General features: G+C 41.9%; 1 protein-coding gene across 1 annotated transcript in view; it reads left to right on the top strand.

Moving 5' to 3' along the window:
* The first annotated feature begins 5,017 nt into the window (after positions 1–5,017).
* CPQ (carboxypeptidase Q) overlaps positions 5,018–7,537 on the top strand; it is a 151,956-nt gene continuing 149,436 nt past the window's right edge. Inside the window, exon 1 of the mRNA XM_088149100.1 lies at positions 5,018–5,122. The gene's annotated coding sequence lies outside the window, so the exon portion shown is untranslated. The remainder of the gene's footprint in view (positions 5,123–7,537) is intronic.

The following is a 7,537-nucleotide window of genomic DNA, read 5'->3' as shown; positions in this document are numbered from 1 at the left end:
GATGTGGCTCTACCGCCATGCCTGGGGGTCCAGGAATGGTGGGGAGCTCTTACAATGGCTGCATTGAGCTGATGTAGAATGAATTCTGCTGCTGATCGTGATTCTCCTTTTTTTTAAATTGATTATGGACAGTTTTTATTGGATTGTTTTTACCTGTTGTGAGCCACCCAGAGTAACTTAGATGAAATGGCAGCCATACCAATCAAATGAATGAATGAATGAATGAATGAATGAATGAATGAATGAATGAATGAATGAATTTATTTTATGGAATATTGGGCCATTGCTACAATGGGCTACTATGTTAGATGGCTATCTGCTACCAACATTATAGGAGAAGCAAGAAAATAGATGTGCCTTTGAGTGTCAGCTGAGAGTGAATGACTGGCCCAAAGTCACCCAGCTGGCTTTGCACCTAAGGCAGGATTAGAATCCACAATCTTCCCATTTGTAGCCTAGTGCCTTTAACCACTACACCAAACTGGCTGTGACCTGTTGGACCATCCTTTGAGAAAAAAGTAGTAGTGTGATGTGACCAGAATGAACATTAAATTTTAGGCTGGCCATATTTTTTTTACCCCAGTGCTGGACAGTCTCATGATCGTCTAAGAAGAGTATATATCATAAATAGAAAAATAATTGTAGTGGCAAGCAAACTTCAATAATAAGTCAATATTTACTACTGGATGCTGCAACAGCCACAACTTTGCGAATAAAACTGGTGTGAACATTGTGGAAATTTCAATTCCACAGGAGTAATGGGTCCTGGATTTTTTACGGGTTCCTTAAGTTAGCAGATTTTAGGTACCTTGATTCAAAAAATGTTGTGGTATCATGCATCGTTTGGGCTAACCTGAGGGTACAGACAGACAAACACAATAAGAGTTTTAGTAGTATATAGATTAAAAACTTAATAATTTTGTTTGCCCTCTTCTGTTTTTGAATCTGGCTAATCTATGATGCTTCAGAGCCTAGACTGGGCTGATCTTGTTTAGAATCAGAAAGCAGGAATGGGCCTTGTTGATTTTTAGATAGGTGACCTTCAGGGAATACCAGGGCTATATATATTGGAAGAAGGCAATGGCAAACCACTTCCATATTGCTGCCAACAAAAGTACGCCAGTATCCACAGCTGAATTCATCAAAATCATCATCATCACCATTATTATATTTTACTTTTTCACTTAATACATAAAAGCTTTGAGATAGTCTATTTTACTTTAAATTCCTTTCTTAATGAATTCCCAAGATGGAATCTGCCTTTTTTACTGCAAATGCACATGCATTTTCATTGAACTATCCACCATAACCTCTTCTCTCAAGTGTTGTTACAGCTTTGATGCACGGGAAGGTGAGTGACCTACCGCCCTAAGCCCCATGTATTTGTTTGCAGCTTGCAAAGCCAACTCAGAGGACAAACCACTTTTCTAACTTGCAGTTGATCAACACAAAACAAACGTTGACTTTATCCTTACTACTGTTCACGGTAAACCAGCATTTCTGTAACAGGATCACTGAGAGAACGGAGGAAATCTAACTGCTTCCTCCATATTCCTAATGATTGTGTGAAAGACTGTTGGGAAGAGAGGGAGAGAGAAAGACTGGTGGAGATGTGAGATACAGGAACTATTTAGGACAGCAGCATTAAGAGCTGAAAAAGATATCTGCTTATTCTTTAACTAAGAAAAACAGAGCTCCAGAAACAGATGCACAAAGTCTGCAGCTCTTGAAACTTTCCATTTAGCTAACTGAAATTAAAATTGTATCAATCAGAAGGATTTAGACCTTTTTGGGAGCTCACTATATAAAGGTATTCCTACCAGCAGCAGTGAAAATCAGCAAGTGTGTTTGCTTTCAATGTCATTGAAAGACATTGTACTAAGAGGATGAAATGGTTCTGGGAGTAACTGCATTTAGAATTTCAGGTTAAATTCAGTATCAGTTTGAATTTAAATCAGGTTTTCCCAGAGAAGTTCATGAGGAAAAGGATAAATTTAGGAACTTCTCTCCCCAGAAAGAAAAGATTATATTTCTTTTGTTTGTAAGAATGAACAGAGGACATGACATAAAGATGCAAAGTTAGGGATGGGGGGAAGAGAGAGATTTTCCTATAAAAATAACAAAAAACATAAAGGAAAAACACTACTGAGAGATGGGAGAAATGAACTCCCCAGTCATATGCTAATTTCCTGCTTAAGGAACTACAGACCTCAAATATGGCAGTTTTATATGGATTCCCACATCCTTATCCTCCCTTCTCCTTTCTTCTCTAATGCTGGAAGTGGTAAATGATTGACCAGCAAATCATTATGCTAGAGATATAAAAATTTGGTTAATTATTTCTACTGTTAAGTGCCAAATCCCTTAAGCTTAATTAATTCAACTCTGCAAAACATGTGTACAATAGTATTTCCAGAATTCAGCTGCCTCGAAGAGAGATTCAGCTCATAACATAATTCAACATCATAAAGTGCTCAGAACTGTCTTGCTTTTGAACATTCTAATTAGGGACGTGCTAAAAAAAAAAACCCCAAAACAAACGACAAAACCCCCAAAAACAATTCCCTGCCTTTCTCCTATCAATTCTTATTCAATAGGGTAAGAATTTCTTTTCAATATTTTTGTCATAGGAGAAAGTAATTTCAGAAGAATTCCAATGAGTGAAATGTGGGGTCCTTCCATAAGATGTGACCAAGGAATGTGCATTTTAATACACTGTGCTTCATTGTACAATCATCTCTCCAGTGGGTTTCAGCCACTTCACACCTTTCTTCCCATTAGATGTTTATTCAGATTGGGAACTGTGGCAGCCAAGAAGGCTTCAGAATGATAGAAAGATGTGGAGCAGAAAACACACCATAGCACCAGAGGTAGCATCTTCTGCCACCTCCAACAATAGTTCAAAAGTACAACCAAAATAATAAGGTAGAAAAATCAAAGTCTTTTTTTTTTTTCAGGGAAAGAACATTTCTAAGAAATTGCAATGTGAATTTTTGCACACCATTAGCTTCAATACATTGAGGGGGAAAATGGCATTTTCCCACCTACCTCGCCTCCTTCTCAAGTATAAAATATGGGGGAAACAAAGTTGTCTGAGGATAGAAGCTGATTTCACTCCCCCCCCCGTATTAAATTAGGCAAATAAATTAGTGCAGAGGAAATGTAAGAGTTGGTTCTCAGACTGTTCAAGATTTAATTGGCTATTATATAAACAACCAGCTGCAGACTTCTCAATTAACAGTGGAGAGAGCTGCCTCTCCTCCCATCTACTATGAGACCGTGAGAAAAAGATTCACAAACTTTCCACCCAAATGTACCCAGGGATATGCTGATACTAAATTGAAAATTAGTTCACTTACTGAAATTCTTGAAAAACTACTCTTTCATTTTAATAAATCTTGCTAAAGAGGACTCTGAGTTGATGCTTGGGAAAAAAAATTACTTTCCAAAAATTACTTTTAGTTTAGGCACTGTCCGAAGGCCTGACAGAAAATATATGATCCTTGCCCACCAACCCTTGTTTTCCTATTGATAAGAAGGCAGAAACAGCAGCCACAGAGAAGCATCTCTCATGCCTTGAATGTATAATGGTAGTGTCTCAGGTGCCATGGATCCTGCAAAAAATAATTTCCTAGGATATACAAAATCTAAATTTCCCAGGTGCCCTAGCAACCAGGATATTATTACTGCAATATTTATTCCATTATGGAAAGAAGGAAGCACTCAGTTTAAACTGCACAACAAATGCCTATTGCTAAAACAGCAGAACATTACAGGCCTGACAATTTTGTAACTAAAAAACACTTGGAGTTCTAATACGTTAATTGGAAATTTATGTATTGAAGTTGACGATTTCAGAAGAAGACAAAAAGGAGAAAAAAAATCTGAAAAAGATGTTATCAATGAACGAAAGCAATGTTAACAGTCCATAGGAACTAAAGTACGAGGAAGCATTCTGTCCTTTTCCTCTGCTTAATCGCCATATGGAGAGGTATTTTGCCCTGGCAGCAAACAGGAACATATTCAAGAATAATATTTATTGCATAAAGAAACCCATATGAAGGTTCAGACTTGCACTTAACAATGGCATAGACATGTTGTTGTTCAGTCGTTAAGTCGTGTCCGACTCTTCATGACCCCATGAACCATATTGCACCAGGCCTTCCTGTCCTTCACTGCCTCCCTGAGTTTGCTCAGTACATAGATATGTACTGGCAATAACTCTTTTGTGCCATATCCCCATGGCACTGCATTCATCTCAGCCCTCAGCGCATAAGGGCAACAGCATTTAACGTGTCTTCCATAGCATCTCAGTATTAAAGGAGCCTTTAACCTGACCTTGCTCAAGGGCAGCCTGGAGTGTATAAAATCTGTCTGGCTCGGGCACCCATCACCACTGAGCTGTTTCTCAACCTTGGCAACTTTAAGATGCGTGGACTTCAACTCCCAGAATTCCCCAGCCAGCAAGGTTGAGAAACACTGCCATAGAAGGGAATCAAGCCACTAGAGTAGCTGAGGACAGAGGTGCCCAAGGCAGGAAACGGATCAGCAAACAGGCAGCAAACTTCACGGAGGTCTAGTTTTCTGCTGCCTCCAAGGTAGATGGAGTGCACTTCAACTCAGCACCCAAGATAAACACATGACTCCAGAAGTTGTTAACTTGGAACATTCTTCTCCCTCAATAGCCCTCACTTTGCAACAGACCACAGGCTTTCTTACCGAGGTGTAGCTAAGAGGACTGCACAGGAGTGTGACCTTTGTTCCTGCCTGCCAGGAGTGGGGGGACAATGGAGGGTGCACCAACTCTAAATAGTGGAAATCCTATTTGGTCTTTTAAAGGCAGCTCAAAATGGGGAGGACGCGTCTCCTCCTCTGGGGGCCCACGGTGCTGTGCCCAGGGGTGGCACCAACCCAAACAGCCCCTGAAAGCAGGGCGAGGCGGGCCCCCTGCTAGTGACAACCGACTTCCAGGCGAGCCCACACCTTGGCTCCTCCTTTAAGGCCTGCGCGTCGGCGGAGCAGTCCCATCCCCTCATAAGAGAGGGGTCCGGACAGCCTCCCATTTCTTCCGTTTCTCTCCCGTAGGACTTTGAGGCCAAGGACAGGCGCGGGCGCGCGAGGGGTGAGTGAGTTGCCGCGAGCGCGTGTGCGGCCCCGGGCGCTGATTCGGGGCGCAAGGACGCAGAGCGTGGTTGCAGCTGCGCGTGCTACCGAAACGGGAGCCTGCGATCTACGACCTCTTTCTTTCCTCCGACCTGCCGCCCAAAAATGTCGAGGAACAGGAAGAAGGGGGAGTCTAGCTTCAAGTCTGGCGCTTTCTTTCTTTTCCTTCCCGTGTGGCTGTGCGGTGGTCGTTCTGGTCACAGCCCGCTTGACCTGTTGATGCATTTCAGCATAGTTTTAATTAAAGAGAGTTACTGGATTGGAAGGCGGGGGCGGGGGGAACTCATACGGAAGTTACAAGGGGAGCAAGCTGTATTCTTGAGTCTGACGTGCAATGCGAGCATTTAGTCTTGGAAATTGAACTTTTGGGTCAGGTGCTGGCACAGAAACCAGAAGGGAAAGTGAGCATTTGGTAAGGTTGCTGGCCTGAAAATAATGGTGTTTTATAGGTTGTTGTGGATCTAAGACATCACCTAGGATATAATTGGTTTTTCTGAGTATACTGAGCAAATACAGCTACTGATGTTTTTCTGGCAATGCTCTACCTTTTCAGTACTTGAGACACAGAAAATATCCATTGTTACACCTACATATTAGCTGAACTTCATCTGCTGGTCCCATAATGATCTAAAAAGTGTAAGGGAGTGGAGTTGGGAAAAGTAGCTGCAGCCAGTCATTCATTAACTCAACCTTCACTCACAAGCATCCAGGCTGCCGTTCCAGCTGCTGTCATGATAATAGATTAATCATAAAAATGGCAACAGTGAGCAGAGACAGGTGTGAGGGAGTGAAGTTGGGATGGCTGTTTGTGTCTGGGAAAAGTAGCTGCAGCCAGGCAGAGATGCTCCTCACCCCATTTCCCTCATACAGCCATTCATTAACTCAACAAGCATCTAGGCCGGCTTCCAGCTACTATCATGACTGAGCCACACCCTGGTGTTTTCAAGGACTTGCCGATGCCCAGAGGCAGCCTCACCCCCACCCAGGCTCTTAGAACGGGGAGGTGTCTGTAGGAGGAAAGAAGATAAGCCAACAGCATACAGACAGGGAAGCGGAGGCGAGGTCTGAAGGTTGGCAGTATTACAAGCAGGCGAGAGGACTGTCATTCAACTGTCAGGATCACAAGTTATGGTGAGCAGCATATCCTGGTGGGAGTCCTGCCTGGAGCTTTGCTGGGAGCTCAGTAGCAACTAGAAGAGGAACAATCACACTGAGACAGCACCTCATCCCAACTAGAGTAAGAAAGTTTGGAAGGAGGCAAAGGTTGTATGTTACCTTACAGACTTATAGACTTTTGCTTGAACTAAGTGTTAAAGGACTGAGTATTAAAGACATATTTACATGGCAGCATCACCCTGCAAGTCCTAGATGGGTGGTGTTGACCCAGAGCAATAGTCTGTTGTTGAGGGAAGGTTAAGTGTTACGCTGTGATGTGTCCAGTCCTTGGAAAGCAAGGAGACCTCACAAAAAGTAATGGACATAGATATTTGTAACACAAATATAAAGATATCTGAATGAAAGAAGTTCCTTAAATACAATGCAGACTACATGCAAATTAGATTAACATGGCTAATTTACTCATAGACTACTTGCTAACAATTAATAAGCAATGATTTGAGTATATAAATGAATGGTCACCAGTCCAGTAAAGGGAAAGATTTTGTAGTGAGCTTATATAAGCAAAGAGTCTACAGAAGCACTTTAAAGACAATCAAATTGTGTGATGAACCTTCATCTGCAAGAACTCCCTTTGCCAGATGCCTGAAAACATTCTTAGTCTTCCTCACCCACAGAGAATACGGATTAGGAATAATAAAAATGGTACTGAAAACAGGGATGCCAATACTGTACTATCCTTGTGTAAACCAATGGTGTGATTCCATTTGAAATATTGTGTGCAGTTATGGTCACCACCCCTCGAAAAGGATATAAGAGAGTTGGAGAAGGTTTGGAGGAGGACATCTAGGATGATCAGGAGGCTGGAGCAGCTTCCCTATTAAGAAAGTTTGTGGTATTTGGGTCTTTTTAGTCTAAAAAGGTTGCAAATGAGAGGGAACATGACTGAAGTGCACAAAATTATGCATGGTATGGATAAAGTGGATAAGGAGAAGCTGTTTACTTCTTCCCAAAATACTAGCATCAGGACTAGCACCAATGAAATCAAATCCTGGAAGAATCAGGACAGACAAAAGGATTTTTTTTATGCAATGTGTAATTAAACTTGAAGTTTGTTAGTATGAGATGTGGTGCTGGCTACCAGCTTGGTTGGCTTCAAAAAAGCATTGGACCAGTTCATGGAAGCCATGGGGATCAATGGCTATTAGCCTTGATGGTAGTGTGACTGTCTCTGAAGGCCATCTGCTAGGAGACTAGT

Source organism: Python bivittatus, unplaced genomic scaffold (genome assembly GCF_059951505.1).
Source record: "Python bivittatus isolate LINGU-HERP-01145 unplaced genomic scaffold, Pbiv_v1 ctg000590_np1212, whole genome shotgun sequence".
Classification (NCBI taxonomy): domain Eukaryota; kingdom Metazoa; phylum Chordata; class Lepidosauria; order Squamata; family Pythonidae; genus Python; species Python bivittatus.
The sequence above is the reverse complement of the archived record's forward strand: the minus strand, read 5'-3'. Positions and strand labels throughout refer to the sequence as shown.